General features: G+C 45.4%; 1 long non-coding RNA gene across 2 annotated transcripts in view; it reads right to left on the bottom strand.

Annotated features, from left to right (window-relative positions):
- Positions 1-9983: 9983 nt before the first annotated feature.
- The window catches only part of LOC121830135 (uncharacterized), a 249959-nt gene continuing 236230 nt past the window's right edge, over positions 9984-23712 (bottom strand). For both annotated transcript variants that reach the window (XR_013052056.1, XR_006073093.2), the window contains exon 6: positions 9984-11543. This is a non-coding gene — a long non-coding RNA (uncharacterized LOC121830135). The remainder of the gene's footprint in view (positions 11544-23712) is intronic.

Here is a 23712-nt window from a genome sequence, read left to right as displayed (position 1 = left end):
GAAAAGCTACTTGTTTGTTGGAAGTCCAGAGGACGAATTAACAAATTAATAACAAATTTTAGATGTAGAAGCAAGGCAAGCGACACTTGAAATGCTACCTTTATTATTGGTAAAGGCAATTAGAAAAAAAAAATCCCTAGATCTGCAACCTTGCTAGTATTTATCCCAGGACACAATGTGTCCTTCCTTCTGCAGACATCACCAGACCATCATGACAGTTTTCTCAGAGAGCAATCAGGCTGTTTATCACAGGCAGCAGACATCTGCCTTGCAGGAAGTCAAAGCTAAAACAGAGCCAAGAATAACGAACTGGGCATGTGCAGTTCCTCTCAAGGCTCCTCTGTCACACAGTCCCTCCTCATGTGGGGAGAAAAAAACATAATGAGGAGGAGAAGTAGACACTGGGTGAATAAAAGTATCATAATATGGAAAACTGTATCCAGAGTCTAAGAGTTTCTCCAAATATCATTGTCAACACCATCATCACCATCGATGTCATAACTGACATCATCATTGTGGTCCTCTGGTCAAGATCCATTTCTTGATATCTAGACATGTAGATCTAGACTTGTAGAAATAAGTGAATCTAGACCTAAAATCATGTACACCATGAGGATTACAGTCCTTGGTTATGAGTGCTTCTTTTCAAACGTACAGCTAACTTCAAGGAAGTTTACAGGTGATGTGTAACACAAAGCATATGGAGTGATTTAGTCCGTGGTACCTGTGGGAAATCAGAGAAAGGAGGGAGGTGTCCCTGGGGCAGGTTGCTGAGCCTTGCCATAAATGCGGTTGCTCACTCCACTACACAAGACTGGTGCCCAGGTCACATACAGGACACATACATGCGTTCCAAGAAAGACTGATATAAAAGTAATTACAAAGAGTTTGAATTTGTAGTAGTGCTAACTTGAAAGACTGTAGTCACAAGACAAAGGACTTTGGAAGTTGTTTTTATGTTTATTATTTGTGCTGTTCCAGGTATGTTTGTAGATGGTACTCTTTTAAGGTAATAGTCCTGACTTCTTAACTATGCTTTATGCTGGAGCACTTAGTAGCAATAACAGGAATAATATAACTCTAATGTTGAACATCTGCCTTACAAGGAAAATGGCAAATGTCACCATACGATACACATGGTCATTATTTTTCCAAATCCTACAATTAGTGCAAACATGTGTACTCTTCATTGAATCATGTTCACAAAATTGAAAACCAGAGCATTGACAAGTACAAACACTCAAACATGCACAACAGTTTCATGTTACAAGAAAGCAAAGCACAGTGGTAACAGAGCAATCTCCATTTGGCATATTTAATTATACTGGTTTGTGGCGAGGGGATCAGACAGAATTTGGTGAATTCGGTGATTAATTATAGCACCAGTTTCTATCTCCTGTGTGTGCTGATTGTGCTACACTTTCCTGTGCATCATCTCTAGTCTTTAGCCCCCAGAGAGAGCACCCCCCAGTGTTCTGGCTGAAGAAACTATTCGTAGGCAGTTGTCTGTGGCCATACAGTTTTAACAACTGCACACACTCCAGAATCCAAGACTCTTTGGCTCCAAGACTTCATGCTATTTCCCTTAGGCTTCATACTGTGTAAGGAAGACTTTGCTTCTTTTAGTCTCTCGCTGTTCCCAGAGCCTTGATCTGAACTCAGAAAAGAAATGAGCTACCTGGATGATGAATCTTATTCTTGTCTTTTTCTCTCAAACAAATCCTTAAATCCACATGTCAGGATGGCACCATAACCTGTGCTAAAACATATTAATAATGATAATAGGATCTTAGTCGCTGTTCTGCTGCTGTGAAGAGACACCATGACCAAGCAACTCTTATGAAAGAAAGCATTGAATTGGGGGCCTTGCTTACAGTGTCAGAGTCCATTATCATCACGGCAAGGGATGAGACCGCATGAAGACAGGCTGAGAGCTACATCCTGATCTGTTGGTAGAAAGAGCAACACTGAGCCTGGAGTGGGCTTTTGAAATCTCAAAGCCCAAGGTGACACACTTTCTCCAACAAGGCCACACCCCCTAATCTTTCTTAAATAGTGCCACTCCCTGATGACAAAGTAGTCAAATATATGGGCCAATGGAGGAGGGGCATTCTTATTCAAGCCACTGCAATAGGGAAAAATACAAGAAACAAAAATGCTTGAATAATTCAAAAGAAGACAAGGATAAAATTAAAATCAATAAAGAGGGTGTTTAATAAATATAAAACAAATGAATGGAAAATGTAGGATCACTATACGAGCAATTATATTTAATATTTAATAACAATATTAAAAGATAAAGACAATTGGATTAGAATTTCAATATTCTACCCGCAATTATTTTTATTCTTCCCTCTTCTCTGTGTTTTAGAAGTGAAAAATTGAAACTCGGAGCATAAATAAAATTGCCACAAATACAGCCAATAATTCACCACGCCAAGATCTGAGTTCCAGAATCCTCTCTGTGGTGATTAATATCGACTCAGGACAGAGGAGGTGCTGAAACTTGGCAAGCACTTGCCCGTGGCAGGTGATGGGGAAAGCCAGGCCGAGCTGGGGAGTTCAGGATGGTAGAGGCGCCAACATCCTGAAGAACAGCCACTGTGGGGGACCGGCGGTACTTTGAACGGGTAAAGGAAGGAGCGACATTGAAGGCCACACACTTGTACTTGAAGCAAGGCAGGAAACCTCTCAGGACGACGGCAGCTCTGGTTAAGAGTAGAAAGAATGCACAAGCGAGTATGCTGGATTTGTGCTTGGCTGGAAGGTGCCAGAAGATAATCGAGGAGGGGGTGGTATAGGCGGAGGAAGGAGGCTGTGACAGTGGGAACTGGGGCGGGGTCTAGGGAGAGCAAGTACGGGAATAGAGGCCAGGCACTTGTCCGAGAACAGGTATTCGGGAACCAGAGAGGGAAAGATCTAGAAGGATGCTTCGGAGAGTGTGATGGAGGGCCAGGCCGTGTTTACGAGGTCTCCTAGAAATAACCTAGGCACAAAGCTGAAGTAAGTGAAATTGATTGATTCCTTACGGTGACATTTGAGGAGAAAGATCCAGACTGTGGGCTTCAACTCAGTCCTCAGGCTACCCGAGTCACCGTTTGCATATAAAACTTTGATCAAAGATCATTTTTGAAAACGATTAGATTCCTCCAGGTAACAGATTGCTTTCTCTGAATCATTCCAAATTTTTTGTTGTTGTTGTTATTCTAAAATGGAGAGGAGGAAAATAGTTAAAATTAGCCACCTTTTTATAATGCACTTGCTGAAACCAATTAGTAATTATTTTTTAACATAGCAGTTGGTGTGAGAGTGGTGATAATGTATTTACAATATAAACTTAGCATCATTAATGAGATTGTTATTTCTATATGAAAGTGAGACTGTTAGAAGCTGCCCCCGTGATGATGACACAGGGAAGCAGACCCTTTAAGACTCTTGAGAAATGACCCTGCAGTTACAATGTGTGGCGTGTCATGTACTTGAAGAGAAATGATGTGGGCAGTTTTTCGAGACCTTCTATATTTAAAAAAAAAAATACTTTTTATCTTAATAGTTAATGTTGTTGAGTCTTTAACATCTACCAGGCAAGAGTATAACTCTTATACAATAAAATTAGGAGATGGGTAGAAACTCCCCGGCTCCTGGCAATAAACACACCTTTTCCTACTAATTCCTGAGCAGTCTAATATTAGCCTTTTCCCTCTAAATTCCCATATTTGGATTCAGAGTGAGACTTGCTTTTCACTCCTCATTTAGTCTATGCTGGCACTAGTTCCCCTCTGTCAGCTTGATATTCAGCTTGGGTCTGACCTAATTCTGCTCCGGCAATGAACACACTTTTTGGTCAAAAATAGTTAAGAGGAAGGAGGAAAAGAGAGGAGCAGGCAAAGCGCCACGCCTTGCTTGCATTGGTGTGTCTGTTAAGGCATCTGCAGCACAGATCAAGGCACGGATGTCTCTTGGCATCTGCAGGAAGATAGGTCCTGCAGCCCCCGACACCAAACTCTAAGACACACAGGTCTCTTACACAAAAGTAGCATTGTGTTCTCATTTAACCTAGGCACGTGCAAGTCTTCCTGGACTCTTTAAACCATCTCTAGATGCATTCTCAGACCTTACATAATGCAAATGCTTTATAAATATCGTATCGCTTAGAGATGAACGACAGAGGGAAAGCCTATACAGAGTCAATACAAATGTAATTTATCCAGAAATATTTTCCACTTGGAGTTGGTTGAATCCACAGAAGCAGAAAAAGACAGCAACGAAGAACCGACTGAATTTTTGTGATATTCCAGGTACAGTGAGTGCTCAGTTGCCCTGCTTCTCAAACCCGTGGTTAAGTTTAACTCACCCCCTCACCCAGACACACAGAGAAGTCGCCGAGTGAGTTTCACAGAGCTGGTGCTTCCTGCCCTCTGCGTGAGATTCTCCAGAGCTCTTCTGGGAACCAAGACCATTGCTCATGAGTAGGGTGTCTTCCGATGCCGCATTTCCACCTGTCTATCATGCCGTGGGGACTCTCGGAGATGTCTAGGAAATGGAAGAGCGCCCTTGGGCTCTGTCTTCACTGCACACTCCACTTGCAGCTGAAGCATCACCGCAGCACACAGCAGATAGTTTTTATTTTCCTTTAGAGCTCCATTCTAAGAATCACCCCAACGCATGACATTGCTTCGCAGGAGCCTATGAGTTGTCTGTCTGCCTGCAGGAGCCTATGAGTTGCCTGTCTGCCTTCAGGAGCCTATGAGTTGCCTGTCTGCCTGCAGACCTCGCTACCTTTTTTCCTTACTGAAAAGGTCCGTTTCCCCAAGCACAAACCAGCCAGCCAAGGCCTCTGTTTCCCAGAGCTGATTATGAACCTGTGAAGAGATTTTGATAAGTAATATGTAAGCTAAAATACGTTGTGGTACTCCCAGAATACTTCCTCACTCCAGCTCGCTGCCTAAAATACTGGCACCCTCATCATTTAACTAATTATAGCTTTTTTTTTTTTTTTTTTTTTTTTGCATCTCAACTCTGTGTTCCTTAGTAAAAATACATCAAGAACAACTTAAAGTCAAGGACTACTTTTTCAAGCAGCAGTGGTGTGTGTGTGTGTGTGTGTGTGTGTGTGTGTGTATTCATGGGTACACATGGGCACACTTGAAGGCAGCTGTAAGATTATAAATGTAACAAAAGAAACAGTATCCAACACGAAATGAGTCAGGATGTGAATAAAACTTACTTGGCAGGCATAAGAACAGAAAATGAATGAAACATACATAGACACAAGGCACATATACAATAGATATATGTTAATGTGCAGTTTGACTTAATTTCAAGACAGGTGTCTATAACTGGACTCCTGTTGTCATTTTCCTGTCTCGTCTATTCACAAGAGTCTTCATGTACAAAATCATCCCTGACATGCTCAGAAAGGCTGAGCCAGGGAAATGTTGGTCCCCCCTTTAGAGACACCAAGAGCCATGGATGTTCTGCTCCAGCCATCTCTGAGAGAGAGAGAGAGAGAGAGAGAGAGAGAGAGAGAGAGAGAGAGAGAGAGAGAGAGAGAGAGAGAGAGAGACCCTGTCCAGGAACTAACAGGATCTGAGCCAGACGTGGGTGGTCCCTCTTTTTAACACCTGGTACCTCCATCTCCAGCTTAACTGGAAAGTTACTGAGGTGACTCCCTAAGATAGAAAATAAATCATTAAAAGATTTTCTAACAAATTCTTTCTAAACACCAAGCTTCTTAAAAACACAGGTGTGTCTGTAAATCTCTTTGTAATGTTCCTATAATACACATGAAAGAAAGAAAATGTTCCTACCATCATAAAGGATACAAACAGAATTCAATTTCCCACAATAATGCTAATACCAACAGCAGTTGATATAATAATATTCCTAGGGACATGGAATTTAACAGAAAATGTTTGAAAAGTATGCCAGCAAAAGAATAATGGTATCGATAGTGCATATGTTTATCTCCCAATGACAAAATCACATTTTGGCTTCTGTGTTGCGTAATAGCTGGCCAAGCCTGGGTCCCACCATAAACTGCACAGCATGTCAGGAGTTTGGGAAAGAGTGAGTGATTTGGAGAAAGGAACCTGTAGTGGGTAGCTGTTCTAGCCTTGACCTTGAAATACTGCCCCAAGTGTGACAGCAGGTAACTGCCATACCTGTCTATGACCTGTCCCTGGGGTGTGGCTGAGAGGGAGCCCCTTAAGACTTGAGGTGCATCCGTGCTGGCCCCTTCTAGATACCTCGTGGTCCTGGAAGCTGGATCTCATCTCTCCTGGATCCTGCAACCAACCCCTACTGGCTGTAAGTTACCCCAGAAATAAACCTCTCTGATTACCAGATAAATTATGTGGAATTTCCTCGTTAATTACAGCTATAGGAACCTTGAAAACCATTTCTGAAGGATTTCCACTGTTTTATAATCAGCACAAAAGTAACAGAGGCAAGGACGGCCTGCCAGAGTCATAGCTTTCCGCTTGCACTGGGGCGTTGTGACCAAGAAGTTGTGGGTGGGTCTACTCTGATTACTCCTACATAGAGTGGTATGGGTAGCCATGATGTGTGCCACAGAGGCTTGGCCACATCAGAACTTTGCTGGTGGTCTTCCGTGCTCAGGCTTGAAGGAACGATAGAGGTAGGAGATGGAGAAACTGAAGCAGAGACTCATCATGGCTCTTTGACACACGATAGAGTGCCAAACATGTCTGAGACTGATCTTTGTGGGGAAAAAATTATGCTGTATCACTGAAAGTTGGGGTTTCCACTATCTCTACATTTATCTTGTACCTAATTAGCATGGCCGGCTATGGGGAACCATGAGCCTCCCCCTTCCCCTTGATAGGGCCAAGATTTCCTTTCAACCACAGAGATTCACAAGAAGACTCTTTAGAAAAATGTTTTCACTCCTTTGCTCTTTATGCTTTTTCTTTTTGCATTTTCCCAATCATGTCTCCTTTGTAGTCACCTGTTAATCCCTCAGAGATGGAGGCTGTGATTCTTAGAGAGGTGAATACTGAGAGGGGCTGAGCTGAGCCACCAAGGCGCCCTTTCCACCCCATGGTATCCTCACTCTCCCTCCCCAGGGTTACTGGGGTCACACTCCCAGGCTTGCCAGTGTTCCCCGATGGTTAGAGGGAGGTGGCTTTGCAGAAATGGCTCTGGCATCTTTGGGGAAAGGCTAGCACCAGGGAGGGGCTTGCTGCACAGAGGGATCGTAGACCATGCAGGAAAAGCAACTTCACTGTGTTTGCTGACAAAGGGTTCCAAAAGGTCTAAGTGCGACCGAGCCCCCGGCCACCCCTGACACTTTCTGAGGTTGCGCAACAGAACAGCTACCATGTCTATTCTTCCAAGCAAAGCCAAACACTGCACACAGGGCAGCGGCCCTTCGCATAATCTCCCTGGAATCGGGGTTGTAGCAACTTTTGAGCTCCATTTTGTTCATTGGAAACTTGCTTGAGAAAACATCCACGCTGGTGCTTTTCCCTTGTGCCCTTGAGTTCAGGTTCAGAAGGAAGTGAGTCTGCTCCAAATAATTCTGGTGATGTGAACACATAGGTGAGTGTACATGTTGCTGTGTTCCTAGCTGATTTCATACCAAGTCATCTAGACCAGCCCCTGAAAAGGGGTCCCCAGCATATTAGGGACCAAAGCCTGGTTGGTTATTAATTCGTCTCCGTGCTTGAAGACCAGTCTCAAGGTGCTGTAACACCAAAGAAAGAGGCATCCAGATCTCAAATCACTCATGGTACAATCTACCAGGCACTTCCCAGTGGAGGTTTGGTCCCTGGCAACACCAATGTCAGGTGAGTTCCCAGACTTGGGTCAGAAAGAGGAACTTTCTGCCTCCAGCTGATATCAGAGTGAGCCAAATCCTGGGGCTTTGGCTCTGGTGAAAGGGTCCATCCCCCATCCAGTGGCTTTGTCTATTGCAATTTACGGAGAAACTGTGTGGGACAACTAGCAAGGTTGCTCCTGACAATCCTGGTTATGGTTCAAGAGGACTGCTGTCATGTCAAGCTGAGTTCATGTGGTTACAGATCTGTGGAAGGATTTGACATGAGGAGTGCAGGGTCCTTATTCCTATGGCTGCTGTTTGAGGATGATAGGAATACTGTGCTTACAATGCCCCCGAGTGGGTCCAGCTTCCAACTCTTACCTGCTGTACAATTTTGGAAAGAGAATTTTCCTCTCTATGCTTCACTTTCTTCTTCTGATACATGGGGGTTGCAATGATACCTTCCTCACAAGGTTTTATGAGGACAACATGAAAAGGATTTAAACTCTTTGACAAATCACTGTAATAATAACCATCAATTTGTACTGATTGATATTACTAATAATTAATGCTACTAGTAAAATGAAGATTGCATTATCTACCAAATTTAATAAGTTTATAGTCATCTAGGGTGACTGCATTCATCTCAAAAGGTCTCTAGTGAGACTGAGTAATCCAGAGATCTCTGACAGAGCATGGACTGATATAACAGATGTGTGCCACTCACTTACCTGTCTCTAGGTTCTTGCCCAGGTCAAACCAATGACATCTGCAGGTGTTCAGCTCCTGCCCCATGCTGAAAAGACATTTTCCTTTCACAGGGGTCGTATTCATACCTCTTTTTCTCTGTCACAAGGAGAAGATACTAGCGTGGTAGACCAGGCCACCAGCCTAGGCTTGCATTTCAAAAGGCCCATTTTGGCCCCTGCTAAAACTATTGAAAATTCTGTGAAATGTGTAGCACGGTTTTCTGGTTACTCTGTTCTCAGGTTGAATGCTGACCTCAATTTCCATTCAAACCTACAGTGCCTTCACCACCTTTGCAGATGCTTTGATATCATTAGAATTTTGTAGCTGAAGTTTTCTCCAGCCCTGCCCAGGCCCATGGACTCTGCAACCACTTATAAAATAATCACTCAGAGGTTATATTAATTAAACTACTCGGCCATTAGCTCAGGCCTACCACTGACTAGCTCTTACACTTAAACTCGGCCCATTTCTGTTAATCTATATGTCGCCACGTGTTCTGTGGCTTTACTTGCTGCCTTTACATGCTGCTCCCTGGACGGCAAGCTGGCATCTCCTGACTCAGGTTTCCACTTCCCAGAATTCTCCTCTCTCCTTATCCTGCCTACACTATACTTCCTGCCTGGCTACTGGCCAATCAGCGTTTTATTTATCAATCAATCAGAGCAAAACATTTACAGCATACCCAGCAGAATTTCTTCCATGCATTCGCACACTGTGTGCTTGCGTATAAGTGTGCATGCTTGCACTAGTGTGTGTAAGTTCACTTATGCATGTGGGAGAATTGGTGTGGATACCGAAGGACAGCCTCTGGTGTGGTTCCTCAGGAATATTCACCTTGTTTACTGAGACAGGTTCTTTTGCTGGGGTTCATTACATAGGCTAGCCCAGGAGCCCGCCTGTCTTGCCTCCCCAGTGCTGGGATTACAAGTATGCACCACCCTGTCTGGTATTTGATGGGGATGATGGGGATCACATTCAGGTCTTCATGTTGTGCAACACACACATCACTGACTGGACTATCTCTCCAGACCCCACAAATCCATTTGTTCAACAGTTGATGTGCATCAGCCCTATCCTCACAAAAGATCGGCTCTCCATTCCTTGGGGGCCTCCACATACCTGCCGTGGTACCAATGGGGCCTCCACATACCTGCCGTGGTACCAATGGGGCCTCCACATACCTGCCGTGGTACCAATGGGGCCTCCACATACCTGCCGTGGTACCAATGGGGCCTCCACATACCTGCCGTGGTACCAATGGGGTCTCCACATACCTGCCGTGGTACCAATGGGGCCTCCACATACCTGCCGTGGTACCAATGGGTCTCCACATACCTGCCGTGGTACCAGTGGGGCCTCCACATACCTGCCGTGGTACCAATGGGGCTTCCACATACCTGCCGTGGTACCTCTAACCCTTCCTGGCAGTCATTTGCATAACTGTGTCTATTCTTGTGCTATCAGCACCAGGGATGCTTCTGATTAAACTCCTGAAACTTCTGCTTTTGTAGAAATGGACAATTTTACACAGTTCGACCTAGAATGGGTACTCAGTAGAAATCTATTGAATGAGGGATTGAACTTCTACACTACCTAATGAATATTAAATGACCCCAGAATTTTCACAGACATGGCTCTAGCCACTTGAATACACGTGAATCCCTTTTTCATTGTTCAGTTGCACTTTGATAAACTTTTAGGTTTTATCTATAGATTGTTGTTATTGTTTTACAACAAAATAATATTTCATAATATTGTTTTCAAATATTCCATCATAATATTGTTCTCAAAGTGTTGTCTAAAACAACCTCCATATTTAAAAAAAAAATAGTCCAAAACATTGTAAGGTTCAGTAACTTATTCAATGCATTATAATTAATCCTAACATTTCCTGAAATCCAAATACATTTCTATGTTCCAGTCTCAGTCCCTAAAGTTACAGAATCAGTTTTCAAAGAGTAAGACAAGCACAGAACAGTGGTGGAGGAGGTACCTGTCTCTCATTTTTGCATCCTCAGAGACTGTCCCAAATCACATATTCCTCGTTGACTCTTTGATCTTCTGTAGCCAGAGAAGCAAAGTGTCGGGGCTCCAACACCTCAGGTACAGACAGCCACATTGTGACCAACTTGGCACTGAGCTGGGACCTAACGTGTCGAGAGTCACGTGTCTACCTCCCTGCTCTGATGATGAGCCCCAAGTAGGGATGTACTTGTGGACTGTGTGATTGGAACAAGTATAAAATGAGATGCTTAGAAAGGCCAGGCAGATACTCATATAGAGGAAGAAGGCAAACATGGAATATGGAAATGAATGGAGAAGCAAGGCGGCGCAGGATTCCGAGGATGCACTTGCTCAGCCTCTGCACTGTACCGGTTGCTCCACTGTTTCCAGACCTCACAGTTCTTAAAGAAAAGCTGTAAATGTAGATCGTTATATTAAAATGCCTAGTTTGTGAAACACAAGATAATGTAACACACAATCTATCCCTGGGCAGCCAGGCAACATAAGAGAAATTATACAGAAAATCAAAGGGAGTCCTGTAGTCAAAATACTCAAGGAAAAATCTAATTTTAAATACTTTTACTTATCATTCCTGAAAATATTCTAGTGCCTGTTGGAACACATGTCCCAATTTTTAATTTAGAAAATACAGCTTTGATACTTCTAATTTAATTGCCACTTTAGACTGCCTTAGATAGTAGTCCCCCAAGTCCCAGAATCAAAGAGGAAAGAGGCATTCATGTTAAAGGGAGGGACACAGACTGAGCAACTCGGTGTTTATTTTAAAGAACCAAGAGTGTGATGAACTGCTTCGTTGTTTTCCAAATCTCAACCCATGATTCCTCGGCTTTCACTTGCCTGCGCCTCCCAAAGTGTAAGTGTTTTGGCTGGATTATTAGGAAATCGTACCTGGGTCATTTCCAGGGATCTGGTCATGATCAGGGCTCCTGTTGTTGGGGATTTAGCTCAGTGGTAGAGCGCTTGCCATAGGTTCGATCCTCAGCTCCTGGGCGGGCGGGGTGGGGGGGTGGGGGGTGGAGGGGTGGGGGTGGGGGTAAAAAGAGAAAATTACTACCCTCTGAAAGTTCTGAACCAGCAGCAGCAGGGGAGCACAGAGTTTCCCAACCCATCAACAGCCCCCAGTGCTAACTCCCCAAGATCGGTCCACACCTTCCCTGGGAGAGAACGTGCAGCTTGACTGTGATCATAGAGGCACAGTGAGCCCAGCAGAGCACAAAGCGAGCGGCAGGCAAAAAGGTTAAATCTGAGGAAATCCTTATTTTCTCTTGGCCTTTCACCCCAACTAGGGACCTTGGGGGCATTTAAGATCTGCCACGTTTTCCTAAGGGGACAGAAATAACATCTGATGAAGTAAAGCGTTTGATCCTCCATTCCAGAGCTGAAGCACTCACAGGAAGATAATGTCACTGCTTTTCCAGGTGTCAAATGCAAACATGTTCAATAGGCCAGTGGCACAGACACAGGGTGTCTTCAGAGGCCCGCTATGGAATATGGGAAACAACAACAGAAATTGCTTCTTGCGCTCACCCAAGTCCGATAATTACACTGACTGCCAAACACCCAGGAACAGAGCACTGGAGACCTTTGGGGGGGGGGGGTCCTTTGTGCATGCCCTGCCTTCTCCAGAATCAGGCTAATTTGCTCCTATGTCAGCCAGCTCCAGCAAAGAAAGCGGGTGAAGGAGAGCAAGGAGAATGACTTGTCAGCATTATTGGAAAGATTCATGATTAGTCACACTCACTCACAGGCAAGAGCCTTGCCAGACACCACACCACTCATTAGCAGACCTGAGAACTGGCGTGCCTCCCACAGCTGAGCAACAGCTCAGGACCTGGCACGCCCCCAGGGACCCACAAAGCCCCGTGTCCTCCCACACCCTGCAAACAGGAAGGCCAGTTTGGGCAAGCCTGGGTACAGTTGACTACCTGGATGCTAGATGAGTTTGTGTTAGGTTCTGTGTTGCTTATCATATCATTATTCAGGTGTTCAGCTGGTACGGAAATCAAGACGGCATCTCTTTTTGTTAGGATGAAACAGTTAGCTGCCTGGGAAAGCCATGTTTCTCCCCAGGTTTCCCCACAGAGGACCCAAGCACTGCTGGTTTGCCTGCCTTGCCACCTCCAGTCAGAGCTATTCCTCTGAGATGGAAGCTTTTCACCTGTCAGTAATCATAACTTAAACGGTAGGGATGGCACTGAAGAGCCCAGAGCATCAAGGACCCAGGAGACTGGGGAGACTGGGGGAAAGCCAAGGGACTTCCTGCAAAGTGTCAAGCAAGGAAGAGAAGCCAGGCCCTGTTCTTTTGTTTGGTGTCATCCAGCTGTGGGAGCTATAGCCTTATGGGGAGACTCCATTTCTAGTTAGGACAGCAAGCCATTCCTGGTGTTGTGGAACGCTGCTGTAGAATTATAACGCCATAAAGTTAGAACAAGCCTAGGCAAAGAGCTCTGGCTTCTGATAGGATGGCCCGTACTCTCCATAGAGGCTCTCAAAGTGAAGGACAGAGGGTAAGATCTGTAAATGAACACAACAAGGCGTCAACTGTGGTGAATCATGGCTAACATGGAGCCATGACAGTTTTGTTGGAAAGAGAAACACAGTCACCTGCATGCTTAGTTCAGGCATCCCTCTTGTTTAAAAAAAACAAAAAAAGCCCACTGCAACATTGGATGTCAAATTCATACTACGTGGCAAACATATATGTATGCTTGTTTTGATTTATGGTACCCGGAAAAAAAAGGTGACCCTGATCTTTAAAAAATCCAAGAGTGAGAATTGTTGTTGACAGTGACCAAAACACTCACGCTACACTCTTTTAAACTGAAGACACTTCACTCTGGCTTCATAAGAGTGCATGGTGATGACGGGGCAAATGTGATAAGGCCTCGGAAGTATTCTGTTGGGCTTCTGGAGTTTTTCAAACTCCCTACAAAACTGCTAAGCACTCCATCTAAAAACGGTATGTGGGGAAACTGCTATAAACGCAAAAGGCATATGTCAAGGGACATTCGACTTAGACCAAGCCTAACAGTTGGACTGCAGGAGAGGCCCAGCACCACTCGGCCTCCCAAGGAAGGAGAAGCGGCCCCCAGTGGATGTGAGCTAGTTACACAAGGTGGTTGGAGGTGCCATCTCTCCCAGTTAGCTTCAGCTGTCAACACGACCTAGAATCGTTTGAGGGAGTCTCAGTCGGGGAATTGCCCCAAGCCGATTGTTCTGTCATCGCGTCTACGGGGCGTTTTCTTAATCTCTAGTTGATGTGGGAGGTCCCAGCCCACTGTGGGTGGGGTCGTCCCTAAACAGGTGGGCCCCGGCTGTATCAGAAATGGAGCTGAGCATGCGCCTTACAGCAAGCCAGTGCTCACTGTTGCTTCAGGGTTCCGGCTTCTGTTTCTGCTTGAGCTTCCGCCCTGATTTCCCCCAAGAATAGACTGTGAGCCGGAAGTAGGAAATAACCCTTTTCTTCCCCAACTTGATTTTGATCATGGTGTTTATCACAGCAACGGAAAGCAAGCTAGAGCCCCCTCCCCTCGTCTGAGTCTTCCAAGGCCCTCCACTGTCTGTGCTCCCGAGTGAAGGGGCAAAGCTTAAAGGAAAAGTTCACCTGACCTCCGAAGGAATTGGCGAGTCGCCCCAAGGAGGCTGGATGACTGTTTATGACCACAGTGCTCAGCTTCAGCCTGCCTGTTATGTGTATTATAAACACACACCAACCCGCTTCCAAAAGTGTCTCAGATGTATGCCTCCAGGTATACCAAGAAAGTGTCCCTTGTTTTCAATATTTTCATTAGTCAGCCATAGGATTATCTGTGTTTCGAAAGTATTTCAGAAAAATTCATCTGTATTGAGCAAATATAGACTTTCTTCCTCTTCGTTCACCAAACAAATACACAGCAGGTAATATTCCTATAGTATTTACATTATATTATACACTATAAGTAATATAGACATTATTTAAAGTGTAGGGAGAATGCATGTAGGTTATATGCAAATACTGTGACATTTTATATAAGGGACTTGATATTGATCTTAGAGTTGGATGTTTGAGCAGGATCCTGGAACAAATCGCCCATGACACCAGTGGACAGCTTGGCTTTCAGGAGAAAATGATATTTTTTGTACTTTTTCCAAAATGCTGGAAAGGGCTGTAAAGCGCACTGGTAACCTTGACACACACCCCTATGAGGAAATGTTTTTTCTCATTTCACAGAGACTCAGAGAACCACCATCTTCACACCATTAGGATATGGCAGAGCAGGGCCACGAACCTACAGTCGCATGGGTTTAACCACTATGTTAGTTAAGAAATGAGCATACGATTTCCTGTGGACACAGGCTGTTGTGCAGCCAGTGGACTTCTGAGAGTTTGGGAGGACTACTCTCTAGTGACCTGAGGACAGGCCCATACAAGGACAGATAATTTGAGAAAATAAGACCCTGGGGAGTAGGGCCTTGTGAACAACCATCTTGGCTCGGTTTCCAGTGATGGTGACTCGGCATGCCACTCAGCCTCTCTAGCTTCATTTTCGACATCCTTATAATAAAACGCGGGAGTGCGTGCCTCCCAGGATTCTCGAGGAGCTGACTCACGGAAACAGAACTGACCGGTGGCTGACCAATAGAAATGCCGAGTGTCTGGGGAAACGAGGTCACTCGAGAAGGGAGAACCTAAGTTTAAAAGGAAGATTTAACATTATCGTGTTTGTCACGGAAACTCGTAAGCCACAGAAAGAAATTCTTCTTAAAATTTGCTTAAAAATAGCTGCCTTTTCTCTGTGGACTGCAGCTGTCCTCTCTGCTTAGTCTTTTTCTCCCCAGCATTCGGTAAATGATTCCTATTTGTCAAGTTACCGCGGAACCTAGCTACGCCATACCTCGGCTCTGAACTCCCAGCTGCTCTCTCCCCCTGTCTCTTCTGCAACAGTCTGTGGAGAAAGTGCCGGGGGGAGGGGGGGACATTATGGCCAGCGCTTCTATCTCTGCCTGTTGAACAGCTCAACCCTGCCTTGCCCTTTCCAATCTTCGTCATTTGCACCGATGATACCGCTCCTCACAGCTTGGACACGTGTCGACAGGTCTCTGGCTGTGAGCCCGCTTTCCTCATGGAGGTCCAGTCTCTGTAATAACTGTATTTTTCTCTTGTGGTGAGGAGTAATTGGGTTAAACTGGCGGGCATTTGATTCTGACTATACAAACGGCCTGAGCTAGTTTGGGCCTCGGTGAGCTCCAGGCAGGAAAGAGCTGAGCGGCTAGATGTCCTCGGGTTGTCCTGTGACTAGTCCAGTGCACACTCGGGAGACACTGAGTAGAAATTTCTAGAGGGAGGTGGGGTTCATAGGCTGAGGAAGGAAGGAAAGGATTTGGGCATTTGGGGGACTCAAAAGAGTTGGCTGGAAGCCAAGCTTGATCGAATCATAATCAAATCTATGGCCATGCAAAGGTTTTGATAGCATTCAATATTGGCCCCAGCATCTAATGTACCACTAGGACGTGAAAAGGGGAAACGGTAAGGAACGGAAGGGGTTAAACCCCAAAACTGTTTTCCTCCTGCGTGCCTTGGCGATGGTTCCATTGAGACCTCTGTTCATATTTCACACATTCAACCTTTGCAGAGCCTTGATCTCTCAGTCCCTCAGTTTTATAATCCCACCAGGTCAGCATAGAAACCAAGGGATGCTGGAGTGTCAAGTGCACCTGGGAACTCAACTCTGCTGAAGATTGCCTCCCCCTCTGGCCAGCAGGACCCCTGTCCCTCCCTTCTGGAGGACTCCCTGCTGTTTGGCCGCTGGAGGGCAGTTGAGATGCCCATCTGTGAGGAGCTCTTCACTTTAACTATAGCCCACAGCCTGCCAGAAGTAAAATACATTGAGATTTGGAGGACCGTAAAGAGCAGCCAGGCGCCAGAAGTCATTAGGGTAAAGTTATTGTCCTATCAAAAAGCTTGGACTAGGTGTGCGTATTCACATGCTATCACAGCAGAAGAGGGGTGAGGGTGGGTGCCCCTTGCCTTCTGTTCAGAAGCCTCCATTGGAATATGAGGCAGTTCATCCCTGGGCTATGAGAGAAAGGAAGTCTTCAACACTCCATAATTATTAAATGATGAGTTAAGTCATATTAATGACTCCCCAGATGGGCAAAGTTTCCATTAGGACACATGAATCATCAACCTAGGAAGAGAGTCCAGTGCCCTCCATGGGTGCCAAACTGGTTCCCAACTTAATAATCCTCTAGAGTCAAAATATCTCTTCCAGGGAAAGGCTGTCCCAGGAGGACAGATGAATCACTGTAGCAGGGTTGACACAGCAAAGAGACCAAGTCATGGCTGAACCATGAAGAACCGTCTTAAGTAGGATTCAATCATAAGTTAGGATGAGGAAGGAGCAGAGAAACAGATCGAAGGGGCTCTCATCTAAGCATCTGCGTGCTGCTGGACATCACCACTGGACCTTCCGATGTACACATTCATGTTCTTCAATGAGGCTTCCTTCATCGTGTGACCTTTGCTCATTCTCCACCAAGTGGATGCTGTCACACTAAATGAAAGGGAAGGGGCATCCGGTGCTAGATAAGTAGGCCCGAGGGTCAGTGGCATGGGCAGGAATCCTACCATCCAGGCTGGCACTGCCTCATTTAACCTCTAGACTTGGCTGTGGAATTGAGCTGGTGCCTGAGGGGAGGAGCTGTGTGTTCTTTGTCTACGATGGTGTTCCACAGATGATGTTTGTGACCTTCTCATTCTGCACACACTCCCTACCGAGGCTTATTCACAGCCGTGGAGGCCTCAGTTGCCATACACACGGTCTACAAATGCCCAATTCCAGATCCTTAGGTCAACAGTCCCTCCTAAGCATCACTTTGCTCAACAAACACTGATAGAGAGCCTGCGTTGTGCCAGGCCCTGACCAGGCCAACTGAGAACCAGACCCAGGGAAGTCTGAAAACAGCACTGGCTGACGAGGCTCAGGGAGGATTTTAGGTCTACTGCTGGCTTTATTTTTTCACTCCAACTTGTAGTGATAATAACAGCAATATAACTTGTTAAAACTCCATCCACCATTTGTTGGAAATCGAGCAAATTACTTCATTCCAAATGCTTAGTATAAAATGCCCTTTGGCCCCCAGAACATGCATCACATGACGCTTCAGTTTGAATTCGTTTTCGCTCTTAAACTCCAATGTGACATTATAAGGCGGGCAGGGAGTATTTAGGAGATGACTAAGAGACCTGCGCTCATAAGTAGGGTCAGCCACCATATGAAAGGGTTTAGGGGAACCACTGTGTCCCTCTTCGTCTTTTCCTTCTCTTGTCACGTGAAGACATGTCCCCATCCAGAGGACACAGTGAGGAAGGTACCGCCCTGGAAGCAGAGACTGGACCCTCACCAGACCCAGCTCCTGAAAACCCCTTGACCACAAACTTCTCAGCCTATAGAATCAAGAGAAACAAGTTGCTGTTTATAAATTTACCAGTCCCGATTGGTTATGACGCTTTCCTCATGCAGAGCAAGCCAGGCTCAGGCATGACTCCTCAGAATCTGTTCCCGCCACAGCTTAACCGACAGAGTGACGGACCAGCTCACACCTCGGGAATAGCACGTCATGGATCATTTTAGCGACGATACTAAGATCAAAGTGCTTTGTCGTCCAGCTTTTATATTTATGGTCAGAAAAATAAGGTGCTGAAGTAAAACAAGCTTACTGCTTCTCTTTATACTTCCATATCAATTAAGCAATCCTAAAAAAAAAAAAAGCTACATTTTTCAGCTCATAATGAATCAGAGAACTTTCAATATCAACTAATTAGAAATATATATAGAGAGAGAGGTTGAATGTTGTTAGTTGTTTTTTACTCTTTTGGGGGCAGCCTGCCACCCAGCTCCCAAATAAATCACACACAGGGGCTTATTCTTAGATACAAATGCCCAGCCTTAGTTTGTCTTATTTCTAGCCAGCTTTCCTTAACTTAAATTATCCCATCTATCCTTTGCCTCTGGGCTTTTCCCATTCTCTTACTTCTGTAAATCTTACTCTTACTCCGTGGCTTGCTGTCTAGCTGGGTGGCTGGGTCTTGGTGCTCCCCCAGCGTGCCCAGCCCACGGGTTCCCTTCTACCCCGTCCCTGGACATTCCTGCTTTCCTTCCTTCTCCTGTGTGCTCCACCAGCGTGCCCAGCCCACGGTTCCCCCTTCTGTGTCTGCTGTTCACCTCACTCCAGCTTCTCCAGGCAGAAGACACATATGGCCGTGGAAAGGCTCATCTATGCACTTCCTGTGCTGCCATACATGGCTTGTTGCCATGTCTGAATTCCTACAGGGGAAGGGCTGCGCTTGACATATTTAGGTTCTCACTGGCTGCCCACTGCCAGGCCCATCATATCTACTAAATAAATGTGTGGCCGATGAATGAATGAGCAAATGAGCGGTATAAATAACAACTGGGATTCAGTCCCTAATGAATTTAAGCATCAGCTCTCAAGACATTCATGCCTGGTATTTACTGCTTCCTGAGCTACCCTAGTCCTGTGAATGGCCTCATCTAGCCTCAAATAAGCTCCCGGAGGTGGGTAATGTAATTGTCGTGATAATTTTTCAGACAAGAAAAAAAAAAATGAAACACACTGAGTGATGTCACTTGATGGAATGTTTATGGTTAGTAGAAGGGAATGTGACACTCGGACCCAGGAGCTTTTCTGCTGTGTGTCCTTCCCAGAGCACAGGCTGCTTTCTACCCAGAGAAGCCTCCACACAGGAAACTGGGTACCTCCTGGTTCCTCCAAAGGCGTGAGAACTGTCCACCAGAACAGACACTTTAGTCCTCTACATTTGATGATCCCAGAGTCTACTGGATGTCCAGTAGTAAACCACTGGCTGGTGTCAGAATAAAAGAAATACACATGAAATGCCTGGCCCATTAAATCTCCTTTCTTGCTTACATTCTAATTACTTAATTATAAAGTGCTGTGGAGCTTGAGAGCAATGCTTGTTAGAATTATACCAAAGGTCGGTATAAATGAGATGCAGATGGGGCATTCTGATGTGATTTTCTTGGTAATGCTGAGGCGTGAACAGTCTTGTGCCTGTTGGGGACATGTGCTACCACTGAGCTCCATCCCTGTAGAGATGCGCCATTCGAGCTTGAAGATGTCTTCTTCTAGCAGGTGCTCTGGCAACACTGAAGTCCTCTTGCCCTTTTCCATGTGTCCGTCTTCCAGATAGGCGAGGCTGGGCCCTGTGGTGCCCCTAGTCTTTACGTGGCTCCCCACATGCTGGCAGTACAGCACACTTCCTTAGGGCAGAGCTAGACCCAGGGCCCAATCTTTGCTTCTCAATCTCCTCCTTTTCTTCAGACGCAAATTATCTCATACTTTTAAGTAATAGCGAATACTGTTTGTGTCTGTTTTGAAGCAGTCATTCAGAATGACATGGAGCTTTGCCAAAGTCCAACTAAATGCATTTCATCAGACCATTTTTCATAGGGAGGTTTTGCCTTTCACAAAATTATCTACAATTAAAACTGTGTGGAGAGATTTTCAGACTGTGTCACAGCCTTTTAGAAGACAGAGATGATGACCTTTTTTCAAAAAAATCAATGCTAGTAATTTTCTCCCTCTGTCCTGCTATTATAAGGCTAGTGGTTGTGGGGTTTATTTATTTTTTTATTCTTTTATTTTTTTTTTTAAGAGCCCTGCTCCAGTCTCCTGATAATGCTCGCATAATGGCCTGTCTCTAACTTCAGCCCATTTCCATGGAAGTAATTAGGCTGCTCACTTGGGCGGTCAATTTGCTACAGAACCAAAGAGGAAGCAATTGGGTTCCAAAGGAAAAACAGTCCCTCCATGGGGTATGATGATGTGGAGAGGAGGGAGAGAACACCGATTTATGTGGCAGGGTGCTGCAAACACATGTTTTAAGATAAAATATCATCAGACTAAGACGATAATATCTGAAGTGAATAAAATAATTATCAGAGCCCATGGTTGGAAGGTTCTGAATGAATAACTCTCAATAGTAACTCATATTTCATATAGCAATATTCCAAGCGAATTATTTCATTTCTTTCATAAAATCCAGGAAAGGAATCACAAGACCCCATGCTTTAGACATAATTTAGGTCAGCTTGTCCTGTCTCTCTCTTCTGAGGAAGATTTAAACCCAAACTTCGCCAAGCATATCAAAATCTACACTAGAAAAGTCATAAAATAATCTTGAGGTCAAGAACCGAGGGTGCTCGGACTACAGCATCAAATATTCTGTCACATGGGCTCCATGGAATTCACAGTCAGGAGACTCGGGTGCAAATCGGAGTTCTGTTCCTTCCCCATTCTGAGAACACAACTAACCTAGATCCCAGGGTTGTCACAGTGACCAAAAGTGACAAAAGACGAGACAGTGCTTTGTTGACTGACAGCGCCCTCCAAGCCTACTCACTGTTGCTCCAGCTGTGGTCACCCCCTCTCACTGCCTATAACCCCCCTCCCCCCTCCTACTCCCCATCCCGACTCTCCTCCCACATAAGCTACAGAACGCAACCCTTTAACAGCAATCTGGTTTTGTTGTTGGTTTGGTTTGGTTTGGGGTTTTGCTTTGGTTTGGTTTTGATTTTGGTTTTTTGAGATAGGGTTTCTCTGTGTAGCCCTGGTTACTCTGGAACTTAGACCAGGCTGCCCTCAGTCAGGTTAGAGATCTGCCTGCCTCTGCCTCCTGGGTGCTGGGATTTAAGGCATGCACCACCATGACGGGCTAGCTATCACCAATCTGTAAAAGGGCATCAGAAGACTCGCAGCCGGGAAGGGGTGGGAAGAAGGTTGGGTCTGAAGAGGAGCCAAGCGTGTGGGAACCAAGGTCAGGGAGTGCTCCTGTTTTCTTCTGTATGGGTGCAGAGGTGGACATGGGGGAGCACCCTTGTTTTCTTTTGTATGAATGCAAAGCTGGACATGAGGGTGTGGCTATGATTTGGAAAAATAATCCCATGATACCATTGGGAGGCAGTGGAATCTTTAAAAGGCAGGGACCTCTGCTGACCACTACGGGCATGCCCTTCTTTCTCCTTTTCAGTCCAGCCATGGGGTAAATAGATTAGATTATCCCACCATACCCTCCCTACCACTGATCTAAACCGTTAAAGCCAACTGGTCACAGACTGAAATCTCCATAACACTGAGACAAAATAAAACAAAACTTTCTTCTTTGTAAGTTGATTAATTGGGAGATTTTGTCACAGTACTGGACAGCTAATGAACACACAAAGCTCAGCCTGGAAAGTCAAGTTGTAGACTGAGTGATGGGAGGCCTGGAACCTGCCACTATCTGGCCATGTGACTCCAGACTATTTCTTCACTTATTTGGTTACTCATCCAAATCAACTAGGGTGTAGAGACACAGAATCTCAAGTCAGGCATTCTGAGTTCCAATCTTGATTCCTCAAACGACTTGAGAAGTTATCTAAAGATGAATGCAAATATGTGCCGGGTGTTTATTGAACTTTTATGAATACCAATGCTATTCCAAATGCCATCCAGGAATTAACCCAGGCCGTCTTTATAATTACCATATGAGCTTAACCAGTTGAGCTGCCTGCAAGCTCCCCCCAACAGAGAAGAAAGGTGGACCCGATGAGTTTCAGGGCCAGCAGAGATAACTTGGCTTGGGGGTGGTACTTCCACAGATCGCCCAGTCGGGTTGGACCCTATGGCTGCAGCTCAGTGACTGCCCCATGCCTGGCACACCAATCACTGTCGACCACAGACTACTGTTCCCCGCAGAGCTCTTCTACCAGTCATCTTGTCAGATACTTGCAGCCGCCTCCAACCCTACTCCAGAGAGGTTGCAGAGCTCCTGTTCCTTATGGTTCCAAGGATCAAGTGCAAAGGGTGACTGTGTAAAGATGGATAATAGGTGTGCTTTTGAACGTGCAAAATAAAGACAGAGTCACCATTGCTTTATTTTAGCAGAATCTGATATCATTTCCTTGTAAAGGAAAAATTCAATCCCAAAGATACATTTAGCTACATTTTTTTGTACAAGTCAACATCATCTGGTGTTGTAGCAAGTGTCTAAAATCTGCTCCATTTGCCAAAATAACCAACTTGGGCGTAATCCTTGGCTCGGTGCGGTAGCTCCAGCCCTGCTGTCGTAACTCTGGACACTGACGGGAACATGACCCTCTGCTGAAAGGGCACACAGTCTTCAGTGTCTTGCACACAGTGCCTGTCCCTTCCCTCCGTTGACTGGGGGTTCATAAGGACTGCATTGCAGAGACTGAATTGTCAGTGTCTTCCTGAATGTGTCATCTATCACCCCGGCTCCATCTGTGCTATCCGTTTTCAGTTATAAAAACCCCAGGGCAGACGCAGCAGTGGCCTCTGCTCCTTTGTATGTCCAAGAACAAACTTCAGACGTCCCGTGAACTTGACAGAGTGTATGACGAAGCTGAAGAACACCACGGCTGTTCTTGTCACAGGTTTTTGAGAGAGACGGGACCACAGCAGTGTGCCGCTAATCTAATTAAATGGGTATTTCCTGACCATGTGTTCCGAAGTCTAGGATGGGCATTTACTGCTATGTTACTTTGGATGACTGTCTTAAACCCTTGTACTACTGCTTTATCGTGTGTAAAACGGAAAACAGACTACTTGGAAAGCACTTTAAAATGTTATGACTTCATATAACCCTCACAAGCCCTGCATAGGAAATGCTCCCCACTTTTTAATCTCATGAAGAAGCGTTCAGCTTCATGGCCAGCCCATCTAAGCTCTCCCAGGTGGTAAACACCAAAAGGGAGGCTCAAATACAGCTCCTTTCATTTCCAAGGTTTCAGACACTTGGGCTCTTTCCCCTTCTCCAAAGGCTGAGGATTAAGAAGGGCTGCTCCTGAGGATGAGAAACCGCCGCAGTACACGTCAGACCTCATTACCATTCAACTCCCTCATCCTTATCCTTGTTGTCTGAACTCTGAACCCAAGACTTCTCCATGTCTGCGTTTGCAGGTCAGTGCTCAAGAGAGCATCTCAATAACCATTTCAAAGGGAAGCAAAGCCAAACAGACTTGAGAGGTCAGAGTGTGGTTCCTGCTCCCTCACCCCCACGGTGTGCTGGAGGTCAAGTCTCTCCAGGGACAAGAGACCTTCAGTAGGAAGTACACAGAGCAGGAAAGGCA

The sequence above is a fragment of the Peromyscus maniculatus genome, chromosome 6, assembly GCF_049852395.1.
Source record: "Peromyscus maniculatus bairdii isolate BWxNUB_F1_BW_parent chromosome 6, HU_Pman_BW_mat_3.1, whole genome shotgun sequence".
NCBI classification, from domain to species: domain Eukaryota; kingdom Metazoa; phylum Chordata; class Mammalia; order Rodentia; family Cricetidae; genus Peromyscus; species Peromyscus maniculatus.
The sequence above is the reverse complement of the archived record's forward strand: the minus strand, read 5'-3'. Positions and strand labels throughout refer to the sequence as shown.